The 24515-nt window shown below is 36.5% G+C and overlaps 1 long non-coding RNA gene across 1 annotated transcript; it reads right to left on the reverse strand.

The window, feature by feature from the left end:
• Nucleotides 1-2792: 2792 nt before the first annotated feature.
• LOC141511419 (uncharacterized) lies at nucleotides 2793-24515 on the reverse strand. Its single transcript, XR_012475329.1, has 3 exons — nucleotides 24433-24515; nucleotides 19334-19460; nucleotides 2793-2872 (listed from the first exon to the last, which is right to left on the reverse strand). It is a non-coding gene; the product is annotated as an uncharacterized LOC141511419 (long non-coding RNA).

Genomic DNA, 24515 nt, shown 5'->3' on the forward strand with positions numbered 1-24515 from the left:
CTCTAGCTCTCTCTTTCTTTGTCTCTCTGTATCAGTCTGACTCTTTCTGTCTCTCTCTTTGCCTCTGTCTTTGTCTCTTTCTCTCTGTCTCTCTCTCTCTTCCCCCTCTGTCTCTCTCTCTGTCTCCGTCTCTCTCTGTCTTTCTGTCTCCGTCTCTCTCTGTCTTTCTGTCTCTCTCCTCTCTCTGTCTTTCTGTCTCCATCTCTCTCTGTCTTTCTGTCTCTCTCCTCTCTCTGTCTTTCTGTCTCTATCTTTGTCTGAATCTGACTCTGACTCTCTCTTGCCTCTGTCTCTGTCTGTCTCTTTCTGTCTCTTTTTTTCCCAGCAGAGACCTCCTTCTTCTCAATCTCACTCAACTTCTCTTTTCCTGCCTTTTGCTTCCATCAGTCTCTTCACCTTCCAGATCAGGGTAAAACTTTTTAGCAGGGGTCAAAGAAGAGTCTACTGGGAAATCACTACCTGTATTTGCAGATATCCACCTTTTATGTCCTGATCTCATTGGCAATACCCACAGGAAGTATGGTCAAGATAATACCATAGCTACATTAATTGACTACTATCCTGAGTAAACCATGTAATTTTAATTTTATTTTTTATCTTTTGCTAAACTCTAAAAACAGATGAAGTTTCTATCTCCCCAACTTCACAGGATGGTGGTAATTTTTGATCCAAATAGTGCCTGGTGTCATAGATAAGCTCTTCAGTACTTCCTTTGATAGCTGACCTTGAGTAGACGGAAGAACATTTTAATCCTATGATTCTCATCTTCCTCAACCAATTATGGCACTCAAAAATACCAAACAGCAGATTTGGAAGTGAGGGTAATAGATACATTAGTTCCCACCAATAACTAGAATGGTCCAAAAAAAAAAAAAGGGAGCATCCCCTAAAAGATGTCAGAGATGTGATTTCTACCATTGTCCCATCTCTTATATAGAACCTCTTCCCCATCTCTCCTCCCCAATCTTTCCTCCTTCCTGTGAAACTGCCTGCACCCTGGTGCATTCCCTCATCACTTCCCATCTGGACTATTTCAGTAGCTTTCTTGGCTTCCCTATCTCAAGTCTCTTCCCACTTAGCTCTCAAACTGATTTTCTTAAAGTGCAGGTTTGACTATGCCATCCATTCAGGAAAGCACAGAAACTCCCTGATACTTATTATTATTATTATTCTATGATCATATATAAAAAAACTTCTGTTCACCTTTTCAAATATTTTACAATCTTGCCTCTTCCTACCTTTCCAGTTATACCTCTCCATGTACTCTTCAGTTTGATGACATTGGTTTCCTTGTTTTATCCCATAGAACATTCCAGTTCCTGACTCTAGATTGCCTCCTTGTTTCCCTAGTTCCTTCAAGTCCTAGCTAAAATTCTACCTCCTGCAAGAAAACTTTCCTGGCCCTCCTTATTCTTAGTACCTTTTCTTTGAGATTTCTTCTGATTTTTTTCCCCTATAGATATCGTCTTTGTATATATAGTTGTTTGTAGTTTGTCACCCCCCAATAGATTGTGAGCTCTTTGAGGAATTATTGTTATTTTTTTTTGCTTTTCTCTGTGTCTCCAGTTCTTGGTATAGTATGTGGGACATGGCAGATGCTTAATAAATTCTTGTTGTCTTGTATTAAAAAGGCCAAGTCAGGAAACCATTTCTGAGAGCCAACAAACCACTGCCCCAATTTAGACATGGATTTGGAGGATTGTAATATAACATTTTGGTCTCTAGCTTTCCTGAGGACACAGTAGGTTGTTCAGAACCCACTTTAAAGAGTATAATTTGGTCACATACATTTTGTGTATGGGTTTTCTCCATTTTCTTTCTCCAGTGCAGACTCTGAATTACCACATAATCACTCATTCCAAGAGTCCTTTTGCCAGCAAATACAGGAATTGAAATAGGTAGCAGAAACTGATTAAATTTCTTTCTCATTTTAAAATGGCAGAGAGCACTCATTCAGATTGTTTTTAATAATTATGCTAATTTGTTTTGGTCAAGTCACTCTTCCTCTTTCTCAACTTCTATTTCCTTAATCTGTAAAAACACAGGAAGTTGGATTAGAAAGAGTATCTTTTCCAATTCTGAATTTCTGATCTTGTGATATAGGGCTTTAAAGTTTATAGAATACTTTATAGACATTATTTCATTGGCACAATAACCTGATCAGTGAAATAGTTATCATCATAATTTTATCATTTGGAGAATACTGAGACTCAAAGAGATGCTGCCAGTGTCGGAGGCAAGATTTGAATTCAGATTTTTTCTTTTCTGATTCTATAGACTGCTGTTCATTTTTTCTACTGAAACCAGAACATTAAATATTTTCTCCAAGCACCTCACTTCCAGGGGCCAGAGCTTCCAAGGATTGATGCCACCACAAGTGATGTCACTGGAGACTATGGGGAGGCAGAATTGAGCAATTCAGATTGTTGTTGGTGCTTCTTCCTCAGTTGACCCTCCTTCCAATGCCAAAGGTGACTTCTGGGGTATTCTCTCTTGAAAGGAGACCTTGGCTTATAGAGAATGAGGTGTAATGACTTCCAAGAGAGAATGAATTGCTGTTTTAGAAGGACCCATGGGCATTGGTATTTGAAAATAAAGAGACTGTCCTTTTAATAGAGATTTACCATCAGAGGGGTATTCTCTTGACACCTTCAAAATGAATCTTTCTTAAATATTCCTTCTAAAAGGGCTCTGCATTTGTTTCAAGGATGTCTAGAAACTCTGATCATTTCTCTCCTTTTCCAGCATCAAAACCCTTAAGATTTACAGCCAGGAAGTGATCATTCCCTTATTACCTGGGTTCTGAGGCCATTTAAGACAAAAATTCTCAGTCTGAAGTCCACAGACCATAGATTTCAGCGGGATCTGTGAACTTAAAGGGGAAAAAAATTACATCATATTAGAACCAACTAATTACATCTCTAAATTAAATTTAGCATTTCCTTCAATTATCTAAAAGAATTCTTCTTAGAAATTGTCCCATAGGCTTTAGACTGCCAAAGGGATCTATGACATACTAAAAAGTTAAGAAACTCCTGATTTAAATATTCTTTACTTTTTTGGCAGAGTCCAAGGCATAATCAGTTTCCTTCTGAGACCACACTTTGCTATGCTCTCCATAAACCATCAGAAACATAGACTATTAGAGTCAGAAAGAATCTTGGTCCACAGGTGTTCTCTTAATGATTTTCTTTACCATGGATTCTTTTGGCAAACTGGAAAAGTCTATGATCCCCTTTTCAGACCAATGCTTTTAAAAAAATACACAAGAAGAAAAAGCTAAATTTCAGATAGAGATTACTGAAAATAAAGGTATAATTCTCCCTTCTTCTCCCCATCCAAATTCACAGACTCACTGACATTATTCATGGACCCTTTAGGAGGATGATAGACCTCAGGTTAAAAACTCCTGATCTAGCCAGTTGAACAAGGATTAGTTTATCTGCCAGTTCTATGGAGAGGGGAGGAGTTTATGATAAAATGAGATAGAGAACACTATAAAATGCAAAATGGATAATTTTGATTACATTAAATTAGAAAGGTTTTATACAAATAAAACCAATGCAATCAAAATTAGAAGGAATGCAGAAAGCCAGGAAACAATTTTCACAGATAGTGTTTCTGATAAAGGACTCATTTCTAAAATATACAGAAAACTGAATTAAATGTATAAGATTACAAGTCATTCTATGATTGATAAATATTCAAAGGATATGAACTGACAGTTTTCAGATGAAGAAATTAAAACTGTAAGTCATATAAAAATGCTCCAAATCATTAATGATTAGAGAAATACAAATTAAAAACAACTCTGAAGTATCACTTCTCACTTGTCAGATTGGCTTAAAATGACAAATGATCAATATTGGAGGGGCTGTGGGAAAACTGAGACACTGATACACTATTGGTAGAGTTGTGAATTGACCCAATTTTTCTGGAGAATATTTTGGAACTATGCCTGAAGGGCAATAAAATTGTGCCTACTCTTAAATCCAGTAATACTACTACTAGGTCTATAATCCAAAGAGATCTTAAAAAAAGGGAAAAGACCCACATGCACAAAAATATTTATAGCAGCTCTTTTGGTAGTGGCAAAGAATTGAAAATTTAGGGGATGCTCACTGGAAAATGACCGAAAAATTATGGTATATGAACATGATGGAACACTATTGTTCTGTAAGAAATCATGAGTGACAAGACTTCAGAAAAACTTGGAAAGACTTTCATGAACTGATGCTGAATGAGGATGGAAGAATCAGGAGAACATCATACACATTAACAGCAACACTGTGAGATGACCAACTATGATGAATTTGGCTCTTCTCAGAAATTCATTAATCAAGGACAATCCTAAAAGAATTTGTGATGGAAAATGTCATCCACATCCAGAGAAAAAACTGTGAAGTCTGAATATAAACCAAAGCTTAGTTTGATATACATATATTCACTGTTTAAAACTTGTTTTATTTTTTCTTTCTTTCTTATATTTTTTCCCCTTTAGAACTGATTCTTCTTTCAGAAAATAAGACTACTATGAAAATATGTTAAACGGTGTACTACATCAGATTACTCACTGTGGTAGGGAGGGTGGTAGAAAAATGTGGAACTCAAAAGCTTACAAAGGATGAATGCCAAAAATTAGTCTTGCATGTGATTGAAAAAAATAAAATTAAATGACATTAAAAAAAACTCCTGGCCCAGTGCAACCATCTTATTTTACAGATGAGAGAGTTGACTTACATGGAAAGGGACCTAGCTAATTAATAACAGAGCAGGCAGTTAGACCTTAGTTCACCCAACTTTTAGGGTTCTTACCATTCATGACTTGGAGGTATTGGGATCAGATATTTATTTTATCCTAGCATTGGAAAGAATTGGGTTTGTCTAAAAAAAAAAAAGGAAGAGTTGGGTTTGAATCTTCCTTCAAATAACAATAGGCTGCTATCTGTTTGACCCTGGACTTTTGGACTATTTGTGCCTGACCTATGCTAGAACCTTCCAAGCTTGCACTGGAAGATCAGATGATCAGCATGCAATGTAATACACCTTGACCTCCACATAGTGTTATCATTTTAGTTCCCTTTAAGAATGAAGGACAACATCAACTGACCAAATCACTTAACTTCTAATATCTGCAAAATGGGGATAATAATAACACTTACCCTTCAGGGTTGTTAGGAAGATCAAATGAGATAATGGTTGTGAAGGCATTTTTATCAGAGAAAATCAGAGACCATCAGAGCATGAAGGGACATTTCAGGTTAAATAGTCCAACTTCTTCATTTTATAATTGAGGCAATGGAGGGATAGAGAGCAGAAGCTTAATGGAGGGGAAGTGATGGTGGTGGGATTTCATTGTAGGGGCCAGTCCTCCCTATGTTCACCCTCTTCCCCCAAGCCTCCATCCTCACTTTCCTCGCCTGAACTAGCCCAAGCTGCCAATTCACAGGGGAGGGGAGGGGAATGGGGGGGATGTGAAATTGACAAAGTTAATGGAAGACAAGAAAGGACAGGCTCGGATTGAGATTCTCTCATTCAATGAACAAAGTGCATTAGAAATTGATTTTTTTTCCCCCTTCTATTTACTATAGTTTTTTCCCCTCTGGTGCAGAGAAGAAAGGCTTTGCATCAAGATTAGTTGTTCCAAAGTGAGACTTCAATTTGCTCAGTGTGTTTATTATTACCAGAACCCAAATACCATTCACAATAACTTGGGTTTTTTTTCTCTGCCTATAGGAAAATGGAGCAAAGCCACGAGGCCAAGAAGGGGCAATCAATTCTTCCCCAGTGGCGGGTCAGGTCCTTGGCAAGGATCTTACAGAGTAGAACTGAGACTTTTTAGAAGTGCCTGTTCTCTTTAGAAAGCAATTTTCCCAAACAGATCATCTCTATGCTTCCCCTTTGGTGGATTGCTTTATGACTGAGGACAGCCGCCTCTGGGCTGATGAGTCCAGGTGGGGAACCAGAGAATCTAGCTTTGGCACAAATGAACTGTTAGAAAACCAAGATCAGCTTTCATGCAAATTTCCTTAAGTGGAAAAAGAACAAATAATGGGGAGGAAAAGAGGAGAGTAAAGAAAGGTACTGGGGGTGGGGAGCACTGAGAAGAGCAGACACTCTGATAGGGATGAAACAAAATATATGTGAATTTTTTTTCTTTAAAGTTTCCCCTCAGGATTCTGCAATACTAGAATATTATTTGTAAATAAATGAATGTGACTTTAAAACAAAACACAATAAAACCTGTTACTGAGGAAGTAGGCACTCAGAATACCAAATGTGGGAAGGGAGACCAGCCAATTTGCTCCCACTGTACAGATGGGGAAATGAGGTGTAGGATAATGCCATGTTCTAGGGCCCCTGAGGATTAAATGCCCTCCCTTGTTTCCAAAGGTTGTTTGTAATCAGTGGTGAATTCAGTAAACTTAGCAAAATAAATTTGGCCATTAAGGACTGTGGAGATTGAATTATCTATTGCTTGAATGATTTTTTTTTTCATTTTTTAGACTAGTTGTTTGAGGGGCATGAAGACACAATTTCAGTATCATGGTTGTAAAGTCTCCAGAGTGGTTTATCTGAGATCCATGACTGAGCTCTGGAGAAGACAAGGCCCAATATGTATACTTTGCCCCTCTGTTCCCTCATCTTCAATAACTAAGTCTTAGAGTTTCCAGAAAGACAACACAATGATTTCCACCCAACCTTTTCCTTCTGTAACTCCAACTAGATACCACATGAACCTTTCATCAAAAGATCTAAAAGAGATTAACTAATTTCTCTGAATTCCCATAGTCTTTTGTCTGAAGCTCTCCCCTCCTATGAACATCTTTTTGCTTTAAACTGACATTTAGCTGGCATTTATAGATTTCAAAGTGCTTAAATCTTTAACAACCTCTATCAGGTAGATGCTATATCAATCTACAAGTATTTATTAAGCATCTGCTATACTCTAGGCACTGTACTAAGTACGGGTGATACCAATACAAAGAATGAAACAATTCCTACTCTTTTGTATGTGTTTTTAATTTTTTAATTGCTATTTTATTTTATTTTTTTCCCAATTACATTCAAAGATAGCATACAACATTCATCTTTTTGAAGGCTTTTGAGTTTCACAATTCCTACTCTTTTTTTAAGGTTTAATTTGCAAGGCAATGGGGTTAAGTGTCTTGCCCAAGGCTGCACAGCTAGGTAATTATTAAGTACCTGAGGCTAGATTTGAACTCAGGTACTCCTGACTCCAGGACCAGTGCTCTATCCACTGCACCACAATTTCTACTCTTAAGAAACTTTCATTCTACTAGGGGAGAAAATACAAGGACAAGGAGGTACAAGCTGAAGCCCAAAAGAGAATACTGATACCCAAAATGAGTCTTTGTTACCCCAAATGAGCTAATTATTCTTGAGCATCCTCACATAATCTATTAAACTACCCCTGCCCCAACCCCATCCCTTTTTAACATGCACTCCATGGCTTGTTTCCCCCATGTAAGCAATAACATATTTCCCCAATAGCTGCTTTTCCCTTAAGGATCAGACTGGTTTTGCAATAATTTCTGCAACTGTATAATAAAACTTATATATCCCTTATATTTCTGAGTCTTGAGTCTCTCTGGATTTCATTCACTATTCAAGCTCTTTCAAACTTCATCAAATCAGGTTTCCGGAGTCTAAGTCTAGAGAAATATGTACTGTGCCATCTATCTGCCCAGCCTGGGGACATAGTAGAATTTTTTTTCCCCTTTTTTTTAAAAAAAATTTTTTGCAAGGCAAATGGGGTTAAGTGGCTTGCTCAAGACCACACAGCTAGGTAATTATTAAGTGTCTGAGGCTGGATTTGAACTCAGGTACTCCTGACTCCAGGGCCGGTACTCTGTACCACCTAGCTGCCCTGCCATAGTAGAATCTTAATAGTGATTGTATAACTAAAAATAGAAGATAATTTAAGAGAGAAGAAACTAGCAATTGAGGTGATCAGGAAAGGGGTTCTTCACCTGGAGTCTGTTTACTTGTTTTAAAAATATTTCAAAGGAGTTCTGGCCAAGATGACAGAGAAAAGACACACTATGCTAAGGTTTCCTGGTTTCCCCTCAAAAATAACATGAAAGAAACCCCTTAACAGAAATTTGATCCACAAAACCCAGAAAAAGAAGCTAGGTGAAGAACATCTACCTCAAGGTCTGTCTCAAGGGACCATGGGTGAACTGGGAGTGGAGAGCAGACAGCAGGGATAGCAGTGCTGGGGTGAAGGTCTAAGTCTTGGAAGCTTTGATGAGTGTCAGGTCCAAGGACCAACTTTAGCTACAGAACCTTTGGCTGGGGTAGCAGAGGTCTGGTGAGCCCCAGTGGGGTTGGAGGGCAAGTTCCAGCACAGAGTTTCAGAGCATAGCTAGACATCAACCTGCAGGGGGGCCTGAGCTCCATACTTTTAGCAAAGCCTTCTTGCCAGAACAAGCAGTAACTTCCCCTCAACCCCTCAGGATCAGGTGTGGGCACCAGAATTCCCTCAGCTGAAAGGGAGATTTAACTACCTTCCTCAGGGCCCATCCCAATGTTTAAGGACAATTCAGACTCCCTCCAGCCCTAGGGAGAGAGCCTCAAACACTCCAGAGAAACAAACCAGTGACACCTGCTGGCCAGCCCACTTGGAGCTACTAAGCCAAGTGAACAAAGACTCTAGGGTATTCAAAAGCAAACCTCTGAGAACCAGCCCCTCCCCCAACACAAATTCCTAGGAAAATGAAGAAAGGCCAGTTTGGAAAGGGAGGCTCATTGAGAATTACTTTGAAAGCACAGATTCTAACCCAGAGAGATATAGAAATTCTGAGGAGAATGTGAACTGGTATCCATCCAAGAAAGACTTCCTTGAAGAAATCAGGAAGGAATTTAAAAATCTATTGGAAAAATTGGGAAAAGAAACTCAAGAGAAAATTAACATCTTGCAACAAGAAAATAAATCCTTGGAAAATACAATTGGACAAATACAAAATGAGAATAATTCTCTCAGATCCTCAAATGATCAAAGGGAACTCTTACAAAAATAGAATTGACCAACTGGAAAAGGAGTTGCAAAAGGTAAATGACAGCAAAATTCTTCCCTAAAAAAAGAATGGAGTCTATGGAAACCAATGACTTCATGAGACAACAAGAATTTGTTAAACAAAACAAAAAAAAATTGAAAAAAAATAGAAGAAAATGTTAAATACCCTCATTAGCAAAACCCACTGACCTCAAGAATAGATCAAAGAAAAATAACTTAAAACTTATTGGTTTTCCTGAAAACACTGAAGAGATAAAAAGCCTGGATTCAATATTAGAGGATTCAGTGATGGAAAACTGCCCTGATATCATGGAACCAGAGGGCAAAATAGTTATTGAAAAAAATAAATCGATCCCCTCTGGAAAGGGATCCCAAATTGAAAACACCAAGGAATATTGTAGCCAAATTCTAGAACTATCAGATAAAAGAGAAAATCCTTCAAGCAGCCATAAAGAAACAATTTAAATACCAAGGAGCCACAGTAAGGATTACATTGGACCCAGCAGCATTAACATTAAAGGATCAAAGGGCCTGGAATGCAATATTCTGAAAAGCAAGGGAGCTTGGAATGCAGCTAAGAATCCACTATCTGGCAAAGCTGAGCCTTCTCTTCCAGGGCAAAAAATGAACATTTAATGAAATAGGAGACTTCCAACTTTTCCTGATGAAAAGACCAGAGCTTAATAGAAATTTTGGGCTTCAAACAGGAGATTCAAGAGACACATGAAAAGGTAAAATAAAAGGGGGTAAAGAAAAAAACTGCTATCCAATAAGATGAAACTGGCTATATACCCATCTGGGAGAAAGATTCTCATAATTCTTGAGAATTGTAACTCTATCAGAGAGAATAAAGTTAGCCAGAAGTGAAGGGCACTCATGACTTTTCTGTGATTCAGATAGAATGATTTAAAAAACAATACCTCCTTAAAAAGGGGGACAGTAAGGCATCAGGAGGATGAAGGAGATTGAATGGGGGTAAATCTTATTACATTATGAGATACAAAAAACCTATTGCAATAGAGGGGAAGAAGCGAGAGGGTGAGAACCTTCTCAATCTTACTCTCATTAGATTTGTCTTAAAGTTAACATATACAAACTCAGTTAAGAAACTTATCTTACCTTTCAAGTATTAAAAGAAGAAAAGGGGAGGGGAGAAGAAAAGGGGACTAACAGAACGAAGGTAAGGAAGAAGGGGCAAAGGGAAAGGGGAAAGAAAGGTGAGGGGTTAGCTATAGGAGGGCAAACACACTGAAGGTGGTGGTATAAAGAAACAAAATACTGGGGAATATGGATAAGTGAAAAAAGGGAGGAAATCTAAACAGAGAGAAGATAGTATGGAGAGCAAGAAAGAGTAATTATAATTTTGAATGTGAATGGGATGAATTTTCCCTTAAAATGTAAGCAAATAGCAGACTGGATTAAAAACCAGAATCCTACCATATGCTGCTTACAAGAAACTCATTTGAAGCAGAGAGATACATATGCAGTAAAGGTAAAAGGTTGGAACAAAATATATTTTGCTTCAACTGAAGGGAAAAAAGCAGGGTAGCAATCCTTATCTCAGATAAAGCCACTGTAAAAATAAATAGCATTGAAAGAGATAAGGAGGCAAACTATATCCTCCTAAAAGGTACCATAGACAATAAAGTAATTTTGATACAAAATATGTATGTACCCAATGGTATAGCATCCAAATTCTTAGAGGATAAGTTGAAGTAGTTACAGGAAGATATAGATAGCAAAACTCTACTGGTGGGAGACTTCAAACTCCTGCTCTCAGATTTAGATAACTCTAATCACAAAATATACAAGAAGGAAGTTAAAGAGGTAGATTGCTAGAAAACCTAGATATGATAGACTTATGGAGGAAATTGAATGGGGATAGAAAGGAATATGCTTTTTTTCCTGCAGTATATGGCACTTACACACAAAATTGACCATGTACTAGGGCATTAAAAACCTAATGATCAATTGCAGAAAGGCAGAAATAGTGACTACATCTTTCTCAGATCATAATGCAATAAAAATCATATGCAGTACTGGGCTAGGGAGATATAGACCCCAGAACTAATTGGAAACTGAATAACCTCATTTTAAGGAAAGAATGGATCAAACAACAAATTATAGAAAGAATGAATTATTTCATCCTAGATAATGACAATAATGAAACAACATACCAAAACCTGTGGGCTTCACTCAAGGCAGCTGTCAGGGGGATATATTATATCTTTAAATGCTTACATGAATAAATTAGAGAAAGAGGAAATCAATGAACTAAATATACAACTAAAAAAATTAGAGAAAGAACAAATTAAAAACACCTAATTAAATACCAAATAGAAAATCTAAACATTAAAGGAGAACTTAATAAATTCAAAAGCAAGAAAACTATTGAACTAATAAATAAAATCAAGAGCTGGTTTTATGAAAAAACCAATAAAATTGATAAATCTGTGGTCAATTCGATAAAAAAAGAAAGAAAACCAAATTGCTGGTATCATCAATGAAAAAGGTGAACTCACCACCAATGAGGAGGAAATTAAAATAATAATTTGGAATTATTTTGGACAATTGTATGCTAATAAATTTGATAATCTAAGTGAAATGGGCAATTATTTACAAAAATATAAGTTGAGCAGGTTAAATGAACAGGAAATTAAATACTTAAATAATCTTATCTCATAAAAAGAAATTCAACAAGCCATTATTGAACTCCCTAAGAAAAAATCTCTAGGGCCAGATGCATTCACAAGTGAATTCCATCGAACATTTTTTAACTTTTTATTAAAGATATTATTTGAGTTTTACAAATTTCCCCCCCCAATCTTACCCCCGCCCATGGAAAAGAATATGTCAGTCTTTGTTTCCATGTTGTATGTTGATTCAAATTGAGTGTGATGAGAGAAATCATATTCTTAAAGAAGAGACAAGAAGTCTAAGAGGTAACAAGATCAGTCAATAAGATATCTGTTTTTTTCTACATTAAAGGGAATAGTCCTTGAACTTTGTTCAAACTCCACAGCTCTTTATCTGGGTACAGATGGCACTCTCCTTTACAGACAGCCCATAGTTGTTCCTGATTGTTGCACTGATGGAATGAGTGAATCCTTCAAGGTTGCTCATCACTCCCATGTTGCAATTAGGGTATACAGTGTTTTTCCAGTTCTTCTCATCTCACTCAGCATCAGTTCATACAAATCCCTCCAGGCTTCCCTGAAATCCCGTCCCTCCTGGTTTCTAATAGAACAATAGTGTTCCATGACATACATATACGACAGTTTGCTAAGCCATTCTCCAATTGAAGGACATTTACTTGATTTCCAATTCTTTGCCACCACAAACAGGTCTGCTATAAATATTTTTGTACAAATGTTGTTTTTATCCTTTTTCATCATCTCTTCAGGGTAAAGACCCAGTAGTGGTATTGCTGGGTCAAAGGGTATGCACATTTTTGTTGCCCTTTGGGCATAGTTCCAAATAGCTCTCCAGAAAGGTTGGATGAGTTCACAGCTTCACCAACAGTATAATAGTGTCCCAGATTTCCCACAACCCTTCCAACAATGATCATTATCCTTTCTGGTCATATTGGCCAATCTGAGAGGTGTGAGGTGGTACCTCAGAGGTGCTTTAATTTGCATTTCTCTAATAAGTAATGATTTAGAGCAATTTTTCATATGGCTATGGATTGCTTTGATCTCCTCATCTGTAAATTGCCTTTGCATAGCCTTTGACCATTTGTCAATTGGGGAATGGCTTTTTGTTTTAAAAAATATGACTCAGTTCTCTGTATATTTTAGAAATGAGTCCTTTGTCAGAATCATTAGTTGTAAAGATTGCTTCCCAATTTACTACATTTCTTTTGCTCTTGGTTACAGTGGTTTTATCTGTGCAAAAGCTTTTTAATTTAATGTAATAGAAATCATCTAATTGTTTTTGGTGATGTTCTCCAACTCTTCCTTAGTCATAAACTGCTCCCCTTTCCATAGATCTGACAGGTAAACTAGTCCTTGATCTTCTAATTTGCTTATAGCATTGTTTTTTTATGTCTAAGTCCTGTAACCATTTGGATCTTATCTTGGTAAGGGTATTAGGTGTTGGTCTAATCTAAGTTTCTTCCATACTAACTTCCAATTATCCCAGCAGTTTTTATCAAAGAAGGAGTTTTTATCCCAATGGCTGGACTCCATCAAACATTTAAAGAAAAATTGGTTCCAATTTTATGTAAACTCTTTGGAAAAATAGATGAAGATGGAACGCTGCCTAACTCTATGACACCAATATGGTACTGATACCTAAACCAGGAAGAGTTAAAACAGAGAAAGAAAATTGTAGACCTATGTCCCTGATGAATATAGATGCAAAAATCTTAAATAAAATCTTAGCAAAAAGATTACAAGTTATCACAATTTAATCACAGGAATACAGGGTTGGTTCAATATTAGGAAAACTTTAAGTATAATTATATCAATAACAAACACCAGAAATCATATGATTATATCAATAGATGCTGAAAAAGCTTTTGACAAAATACAGCACCCATTCCTACTAAAAACAGAGAGCATAGGAATAAATAGATTGTTCCTTAGAATAATAAGCAGTATCTATTTGAAACTATCAACAAGCATTATATGCAATGGGGATACACTAGAGTCATTCCCAGTAAGATCAGGGGTGAAACAAGGATGCCCATTAACACCACTACTATTCAATATTTTATTAGAAATATTAGCTTCAGCAATAAGAGAAGAAAGAGAAATTGAAGGAATTAGAATTGGGAAGGAAGAGACAAAACTCTTACTCTTTGCAGATTACATGATGGTATATCTAGAGAATCCCAAATAATCATCTAAAAAACTACTAGAAATAATTAACAACTTTAGCAAAGTTGCAGGATATTAAATTAACCCTCATAAATCCTCAACATTTCTATATATGATTAGCAAGATGCAACAGAAAGATCTAGAAAGAGGAATCCCATTCAAAGTAACCTCAGACAATATAATATACCTAGGGGTCTACCTGCCAAGTCAGACTCAGAAACTTTTTGAAAACAATTACAAAACACTTCTCACACAAATAAAATCAGATTTAAATAAGTGTGCAAATATCAGCTGCTCATGGATAGGCTGAGCTAATATAAAAATGTGATAATTCTACCAAAATTAAACTACTTATTTAATGCCCTACCAATCAAAATTCCAAAAAATTTCTTTTAATGAGTTAGAAAAAATTGTAAGTAAATTCATATGGAGAAATAAAAAGTCAAGAATTTCCAGAGATTTAATGGAAAAAAAGTACAAAAGAAGGTGACTTAGCCCTACCAGATCTAAAATTATATTATAAAGTATTAGCCATCAAAACTGTCTGGTATTGGCTATGAAATAGAGAGGTGGATCAGTGGAATAGACTAGGTACAATAGCAGGAAATGATTATAGTAATCTGCTGTTTGATAAACCCAAAGAGGCAAGTTATTGTGATAAAAACTCTCTCTTCATTAAAAACTGTTGGGAAAATTGGAAGTTAGTATGGTGGAAACTTGGATTAGACCAACACCTCATACCCTATACCAAGATAAGATCAAAATGGATACAGGATTTAGACATAAAAAATATTATAAGCAAACTAGGAGATCAAAGAATAGTTTACCTGTCAGATCTATGAAAAGGGAAGCAGTTTATAACCAAGGAAGAGATGGAGAACATTATTAAAAACAAACTAGACAATTTTGATTATATTAAATTAAAAAGCTTTTGCACAGACAAAACCACTGTAACCAAGATCAAAAGAGATGTAGTAAATTGGGAAACAATTTTTGCAACTAGTATTTCTGACAAGGACTCATTTCTAAAATATACAGAGAACTGAGTCAAATTTCAAATAATCAAGCCATTCCCCAATTGGCAAATGTTCAAAGATGTGCAAAGGCAATTAACAGATGAGGAAATCCAAATGATCCATAGTCATGAAAAATTGCTCCAAATCACTACTTAAAGAAATGCAAATTAAAGTATCTCTGAGATACCACCTCACACCTCTCAGACTGGATCAGTGTTGGAAGGGATGTGGGAAATCTGGGACACTTGTGCATTATTGGTGGAACTGTGAGCTCATCCAACCTTTCTGGAGAACAATTTGAGACTATGCCCAAAGGGCAACAAAAATGTACATACCTGTTGGGGACTGTTGTGTATGGAAGCATTGTAAACTATCATCACCTGGTGTCCTTGAGCATCAGAGTCTTATAGTGGGAGTGGATTAGGTACTGGGAAAGGTATTTAAGCACTGATGTTTTGGTGAATAAATGGAGCACTTGGAGATCTTGATGGAGTACTTGTCTCCCTTGTCTTCCTTGTCTCCCACACCTCCAATGCTCACCTGGGGAAGATTGAGGGAGTCCAGAAGGGGACTCAACATAAGAGTCCAGGAAAGGGACTCATCATATGATGTCCAAACTGGGACTCAACATATTGGCGTCTGAACTGGAACTAAAAGTATGGTACCCATAAAGGGATAGGAAGGTGGAGTTATCTGAGTAAAGTCTGGAATAAGGACATAGCAGATACAAGCAAGAGAACCAGGTGACATCCCAGAGAAGAGGATTCTGGAGAAAGTAACAGGCTGATTTGTTATTTAGGGGGCTAATTTTAAACAAAGAGGTATAAAGCGGAAGTGAGAAAGTATTAAGAATTCAGCATTGAGGAATCAGAGGGAAGTAGAGCCTCTGAGGCAGTGCTGCAGGGACAGTTATTTCCTCAGCAGGAGTCTGTACCAGCACCATGGATGGGATGCTGCTCCTTTTGGCTATGGCTGCAGGCCTGATTGCACTTATATGCGTTAAACACAATCCAAACTCCTAAATCTATGGTCAACTTCAGAGACTTTTCGTTGCTGATGCAGACCCTGACACAGACTCTGATGCAGACTTTGACACAGACCCCAACACTGAGAACAAATTGCACTCCAGAAGTCACAACCTGGCTTCACTTTAGTCATTGTTCCAGCAGCAGATGGCTATGAATGGAACACTAGCTGAGTGAAGGTGTCACATGATATTGGACAGTTTGTTATGGTGATGGCTACTGTTCACAAAGTGCAACAATTCCAAATTGTACTGTCAACATCTTAAGTAATTTTAAATGCTTTCTCTCATTCTCTGCTATTCCTACCTTCTGAAGAGGGAAGGGGGAGGGAGAAGGGAAAGCTTTCTTTTTGGAACTTCAAAACTCAAACCCATGTCTCAAAAAACTTATTTTAGAAATTAAGGGACCCCCATGCCTTCTTCCTGGACCCCCATGCCTTCTTCCTGGTTTGGGGAGGAAAGGGGGAGGTTGGTCAATGACTATGTTTTTCAATAGGCTATTGATTGGGAAGCTTTGAAAGGGGAAGAAGATTTTTTTTCTGGGATTGGGAAATATGAATTTTGTCTTTCTGTTGATCAGTCTTGATTAGTTATGTGTGTATGTATGTATTTGAACATCTATAGGGCATTTTATATCTCTCTCTCTTGGCCTAGGGAGGTGGGAGAATGTTTCTACATTCTGAGATCTGGTACTGGCCAGGGTATCAGTCTCAGACTGGTAAATGTGATACAAGAGAATTTTCTGTGTTTGTGTTAGTGTCTAAACTCTGAAATAGTTAAGTAAAGTTAAAAGTTATTCCTTTCGGTTTGAATTTTGAATTTGATTGCTTTGAAGGTTTTTTGATGACAAAAGAAAAAACTTTGTAATTTTTGTAAGTTGGGGATAAAATGCATTTCAAGGAATTTAGGAGTATTGGTTTTTACCATTGACATTTGTTTACAATTTATGTGGCATTCATTATGTAATAATTTTGTTTCATAAAAGGACAAGAAGGAGGATATGTTACAGGCAGCACTATAAATTATCTTCACCTGGTGTCCTTGAGCACCAGAGCCTTATCTTACTGAGTGCCACAGGAGTGGGAGTAGATTAGAGAATGGGGAGATATTTAAGCACTGGTATTTTGGTAAATAAATGGAGACCTTGGAGTACTTGGAGATTTTGGAAAACTTGTCCTTATCTTCCTTTTCTCCTGCCCCTTCAACACTCACCTGGGGAAAGACTGAGGGAGTCCAGAAGGGGATTCAATATAAGAGTCCAGAAAATACCACCAATACCACTACTGGGTCTATACCTTGAAGAGATGATGAAAAAGGGTTAAAAACATCACTTGTACAAAATATTCATAGTAGCCCTGTTTGTGGTGGCAAAGAACTGGAAATTAAGGGAATGTCCTTCATTTGGGGAATGGCTTAACAAACTGTGGTATATGTATGTCATGGAACACTATTGTTCCATTAAAAACCAGGAGGGATGAAAATTCAGAGACACTTGGAAGGATTTGCATGAACTGATGCTGAGCAAGATGAGCAGAATCACAAGAACATTGTACATCCTAACAGCAACATGGGAGTGATGATCAACCTTGATGGACTTGTTCATTCCATCAGTGCAACAATCAGGCACAAATTTGGGGTATCTGTGATGAAAAATACCATCTGTATCCAGAGAAAGAATTGTGGAGTTTGAACAAAGATCAAAGACTATAACCTTTAATTAAAAAAAATATCTTATTATGTAATTTTGCTATCTCGTATACTTTATTTTTCTTCCTTAAGGATATGATTTCTCTCTCACCACATTCAACTTAGATCAGTGTATACCATGGAATCAATGTAAAGACTGACAGTCTACCTTCTGTGGGGGGTAGGGAGAAGGAAGCAAGATTGGGGGAAAATAGTAAAATTCAAAATAAATAAAATCTTTATTTTATTTAAAAAAATATTTCAAGGGGCAAGTAGGTGGTGCAGTGGACAGAGCCCAGACCTGGAGTCAGGAGTACTTGAGTTCAAATCTGGCCTCAGACACTTAATAGTTGCCTAGCTGTGTGACCTTGGAAAAGTCACTTAACCTCATTGCCTTAAATAAATAAAAAATTTAAAATATTTCATTAACTTTTTAAAAATATAATTGTTTCCTTTGTAATCCTATATATTTATTTTATGCATTTAAAAACATTATTCTGGGAAGGGATCCAGAAACTTCATTAAACTACTAAAGTAGTCGATAAGAATAAAAAGTCAAGAATCCCTGACTTACAATCCCCAATTGATAAACAATCAAAGGGTATGAACAGGGAGTTTTCAAACAAAGAAATGAAAACAGTATATAATCATTTGAAAAAATGCTCCAAATCATTACTGATTACTCTCAAATTGGCTAAGATGACAAAAAAGGAAAACCATCAGTTTTGTGGAAGTTATGGAAGGATTGGGACATTAATGCAGTGTTGGTGGAATTGTAAGCTAATCCAGCCATTCTGGAGAGCAATATGATACTATGCCCAAATAGAAATAAAACTGATCATAATCTTTGATCCAGCCATATCAATACTAGTCCTATATTCAGTAGAAATAATAAAAAATGGGAAAAGAACCATATGTTCCAAAATTTTCATTGCAGCTCTTTTTGTAGTGGCAAAGAATTGGAAATTAAGGGGATATCTATCAATTGAGGAACTGCTGAACAAATTAAAGTATATGAATTTTATGGAGTACTTTTGTTCTATAAGAAACTATGAATGGCCAGACTCTAGAGAAGTATGGAATGAATTACAGGAAATGACTCTGAGTGAAGGGAGCAGAACCAAGAGAACATTATCAACTTTGATGAATGCAGCTCCTCTTGGCAGTTCAGAGAAATAGGACAACCCTGTTATGGACAATGCTGTCCACACAGAGGAAGAAAAACAAAAGAAAACAAAATAAAAAAAAACTATAAGAATATGAATGAACCTTACATACACTTTTTGAAAATTTCTCTCATTTTTTTCTTAGTCCTAATTCCACATACAGAAAATGACTAATCTGTAAACATGTTAAACTCAAATATACATGTATAATATTCAGCAGACTGTTCACTGCTGAGAGGAGTGGGGTGGGAAGGGAGGGTGGAGGGAAATTATGTAACTTAGGAATATGATATGAATGTGGATGAATGTTGAAAAACTTTCATAACATGTATTTGGAAAAATAAAAAAATCAATTGAAACAAAAAGAATCCTTGACTTAGAAAGTGATGCTTGAGGACTATTTTTAAGGAAGAAGGAGATTTGATGAGGTGGAGGTGAGGAAGAAGTACATTCCAGGCATGAGATATGACCAGTTCAAAGGCAGGAAGAGGGAAGATGATGGATCAGACAGAAAACCAATTTGTCTGATAGCAGAGTGTGAGTGAATTAAAGCCCGGGTAATTTGGTGAGAGCTGTCTTACCTTATCAGTCCATAGTTCCCAAAATGCAATTATTGCCAAGATAATTTATTCTTTCCTCTTTCTCTCTTTCCCCATCTTGGATCCTGTTCCTTACTGCCATCCTCTTTGAATAAATTCTCATGCAGACCTAGGGAGGAAATAAAAAAAAATTTCTGAACAAGAACCAATAAGGCTCTAAAGATTGGGACATATACATTCAATCTCTGACACCAAACTTCATTCTTCCTAAAGAAATAGTAGACCTCTACCTCCCCATGTCCTCTTAATCATATCATGTAGCATTGTTATTGCTGTTGTTTGTCCATTTTTGAAGAGGTCGATGACATCAGGAAGGTGATATCTAGACTTGCAAGAAACTCACAAGTAAATTAGCCTTTATCTCCTATGAAGACACAAAAAATTCCTTTTTGGTCCTTAAATAATCCTCAATTTCTTTTTAGCCTTCCTTCTCCCTTTTGGGTATGTGTTGTGTGATTCTTCCATCCCCATTGCTGCCTTAGCTATGTGATAAAGCCTAAGTGAAGTGATAGTTCTTCTTTAAAGAACTCTCCTGGTTCACTTGCTTGATTTTGTAGGTTAATTTTGATTCTGACTTTCCCCTCCAATGTAGCTCCCCAGGGAAGTCAAAAAGGATGGATAGCACTAGAAGTTAATCAACTCAGAGGCTTATTCATTCCTTTGCTCTTTCCTACTTAAGCCCTTTTAGGGAGAAATGCTCTCTTTGAAGCCCAAAGGAGAGTTACTTCCCAGTGTAGAAGTGAAAACTTGGCAGAGTTGATAACAACAACAAATCCAATCAACATACATTTGTTAAAGGCTATTTTAGGTGCTAGATTCTGGGAGAAGAGTCAACGTTTACTCTGACATAAATAAATTTACAGCATCATAGAGCTGCAAGACATCAACAGAAATCACTCTAATTTTCAATATTACATGAAATTGCATTAGAATGCCTTCTATCTAGAGTTCCAATTGTTCCTAGGTGTTGAGATGATGGTATGTGTGTGGGTACTTTCTCCTTATAGAGATTCCAAAGTCATACATCTCTTTTATACATTACATCCCTATTCTCTGGTCTGGTTTTCAGTTGCCTCATACAAGGACAGCTTACCAAGAACTCTCTTCTTTTCTCATTCATTCATTTATTCATTCATTAATTCTTATTATCAAAAATTAAACACCAAACAAAATGGGCATTTTCAAATAAATAATGCCTTCTTCCCCTCAGGCTCCTCCTTCTGATTTGAAAGCTCTTCCCAGAACTTCCATATAGAGAGGATGTTTTTCAATAGGAATGCAACTGTAACCCCCCTTTTCCCTGTGATACTCAGGGATACTGAATATCTTCTCTCCTCTACCTATCAACTTCTTTTTATGTGTTTTCTTCCCCATGAGGGCAGGATCTGTCTTTCTTTTTGACTATTTGTATTCCCAGAACTTAGCAGAGTACTCAGTGTAATCAATACTTGTTGACTGACATAATAGAATAAGAGGCTTGTATATGAAACTACAAATCACTATTATCTAGCTTTGTTTTTCTTTCAAACACATAATAAATTCAATATGTGACTTTCAAAACTGCCCTTGTCTATGGGTTTTTTTCCTGACCTTCCTTCTGTTCTCTTGTGTGATTTTTTTTTACTCTACCCTTATCACCCCTTTCCTTCCTACCTTCTCCCATTGGGAAAAAAAGTGCTTATAACAAATATTTACGAGCAAGCAAAACAAATTTCTACCTTGGTTGGGTCAAAAAAAGTATGTTTTTTTTTTGTTTTGTTTTATTTTTTGCGTGTGTGGTTCCACACATCTCCCAGTAGGTAGATAGTGGGCTTCATCATCAATGCTCTGGAATTATGATTGGTCTTTGCTTTGATCAGTATTTTAAGTTCAAGGATTGTTTTCCCAGTAACTCCTCCCTTTTCCTCTCTACCACTCATATTTTGTATCTGCTTTCCCTCCTTCTTCTTCTTCCCAAGCAGGATGTTAAGAGGCTGGGACTATTGACAATGTTTTTGAAGTACAGACCACCTTTTCTTCTTTATGACTACATCTGGGAAAGATGATTATGTGCTCATAGATTTAGAAATGGAAGGTGGTTATAGGTCATCTAGTTCAAGCCTTTTATTTTGTAGATGACACAACTGAGACCCAAGAGATTAAAATGACTTTCCAAAGGTCCTCTAAGTAGAAAGAGAAAGAACAAGAAATCAATCTCAGGTCCAGTGATTTCAAATCTAGCATTCATTTTGTTGTTTCACTGTGATGTTTCTCTGCCCCAGCAGACTTTGCCTCATGTGTAAAAATTCATAGTTACATCTTTGCTTCTTTCCCAGGTTGTTCAAGCTTCTTTTTCTCCTAGGGCTGTCAGACTTCAGCAAGGCCTCACCTCATTGGACCCAGATGGGCAAGTACACATTGGATCCTATTTAGACATGGTTCTATCCCTCTGAAAGGCAGCACCAGCTTCAGGCTTCTGAAAGTACCCCTGATGCTCACTAGGTAACAGGCTAATCTTTTCTAGTGGGAGGAAGATGTGTCAGCTTGTCTGTGGTATTGGCTTTGCTGTTGCAAGTTTAACAAAAGGAAATGTAGGCCACCCTCCCTTCTCTTTCTACTTGTGCTGTTGAATCAACCTGAGGATATTTGCTGACAAGTTCCTTCTCTGATTCCCCCAGATAAGACACATATGTGTATTTTTAGTTTTGAATTGAATTTTCTCTCTCCAAGTTTCTGAACTGTCACACCCTCCCTCCTCACCTTATTCCTTGGGGTCTGATGGCTAGGATAGGTTCAAAGATTTAGAGTCAAGGCATGAGAGATCATCTAGTACAACTGTCTCATTGTACCGCTGAATAGGATCTGGGTTAGAGAGAGAATCTAGGTGTTCTGACTTTAATCAGGGATCTTTTTACTACTCTATTATTAATGCTCATTTCTAGGAATCTAATAAATATATAAATCTAATCAATATATAAAATCATGAAATTATAAAACATGCATTATGAAATTATGAAAAAATTTCTATTGAAAGAATTGTACACATATACACAAATGATTTTCTTGTGCTGGAGAGCTATTACAACTCATTCTATAGAAATGTTTTCATAATATATACTATATGGACATATATGAACATACATATAGATACATTTTATATATGTGTATATTGGAAAATTTTATATCATCATAATATATTATTTTATGTATCTCTACTCACAAATATAATGTATAGATAGATAAATATATATTTGATTATATTTAATGATATATAAATATTTCATATCTGTAGTGAAATTGGCATATAAGCTTCTTTAATTGCTTTTTTTCTTGTTCTCATTCCCATCACCTAAATCAGACTACATGGGATTCTAGTAAGGTTTACTTCTTACCTACAATGGAGGAAAAATTGTGTGCTTTATTATTTTTTAAGCATTTTATTGATATGTTTAGTTTTTATATCACCTTCATTGCCAAATACATCTCTCTCATATGTTCCCCAGAGAGCCATCTCTTATAACAAAGAATAAAGAGAAAGAGAGAGAGAGAGAGAGAGAGAGAGAGAGAGAGAGCAGTTCAGCAAAATTAACCATTTTTACTCAGCAGAGTCTGTCAATATATATAGCTGTACATACCCATATTCAGGGTATGCTGGTAAATGTTTAAGAATAAGCTCTCTGAAAAAATGCAAGATATACTTTTAAATTTAATCGGCACTATTAGGATTTTATTCCATTATTTTCTTAAGTTTAGACAATCAGCAAAACAGTAAATTAATCTATGATTTGCAGCATTTACTAGTTTCCTATGTGTAAATATTCATACTGAAAATTTAAGAATTGACTCAGGTAGGAGCTTGTTCCAGTACTGTCCCGCTAGACCCCCATCTCTTCAAATAAGGAAGATATATTTTTTCCATCTTGTCTTTCTCCTTTTCCTCCTCCTCCTCCTTTTCCTCTTCTTTTTTCTTCTTCATCTATTCTTCAACTTTTCTGCCTTTCTTCTTCTTCATTTCTTTTTCTTCCCCTCTTCTTCCTCTTCTTGTTCACATAAATATGAAAAGACTGTTTGGTACTAGCTAACAGAAGTTATGCCATGTTTGATATCCCCTCTATTTAGAGAAGGTCTATGTGTCCAATATTGATTTAGTTATATTCATTGAAGCAAGGAAGGAAAGACTATACTACTCATAATTAGTATAGCAAAATTCATCTACTCCAGGTATGCAAGGTTAGCAAACTTTCCTAATAGTAATGGCCCTGTGGTTGAAAAGTTGGGAGTTGCAGTTCAAGCCAATTCATGATTGATTGTTCCTAAGCACTTCCACACTCTATAAACCCAGTAATAGCAATCAGATCCAAGGGCAGAGACCCAAAGATCTAAGATCAGAATCAGGGTAAGTAGCCTACATTGTACGCATACTACCATGTGTGCTTGTCTCTGGGACTATAGGACTGGAGAATAGCATCCTTGCATGCTTCTGGGTAATAAACTATCTCACCCATAATCCTTTAAGCATTCATATTCCTTCTTTGTACTTCATCCACAATCTCCTCCTAGCATACAAATATGTGTATATATTTTATATATTGATATATACATATGTACAGACAAACAATTTCTTGTCCTGGAGATATATTTCAATTATTACATAGAATATTTTTCATAGTATGGTATGATATGCTAATTTAATGGTTGGGTGAATTATATATAATTGAAAAAAGTTTGTAGTATAGTGAAAAGAACTAGGACTTGAAATAAGAAAGACTTGGTTTTAAATTGCACCTCTAAAATTTATTAGATGTGTGTCCCTGAGTAAAGTATGCTATTCCTTAGACTCTGTTTCCTCATCTCTAAAATGGGGATTATAAATTATATAGTATTTACCTCACTAGCTATTTTAAGACTTAAAATCCTCTCCTCCTCTGAAGTTCTTGTTATCAAAATTTATCACACAATTTAGTTTCTAATGCAGGTCATCTCCTGGACTCCAGTCATTCTCCCTTCTTTGTGAAGTTCAATCCTTGGCTCACAATCCTTCTCTCCACCCTAACTCTTGACCTTAGACCAATGGATGTCAGTGTAAATGAAAACATTCTCACCTTCCAGTTTATTAATCAATCCAACTCTTATTACCTCCTTCTCCATTATATATCAGCTGCACATAAGGATGATCACATCTTGT

The sequence above is a fragment of the Macrotis lagotis genome, chromosome 2 (assembly GCF_037893015.1).
Source record: "Macrotis lagotis isolate mMagLag1 chromosome 2, bilby.v1.9.chrom.fasta, whole genome shotgun sequence".
Lineage (NCBI taxonomy): Eukaryota > Metazoa > Chordata > Mammalia > Peramelemorphia > Peramelidae > Macrotis > Macrotis lagotis.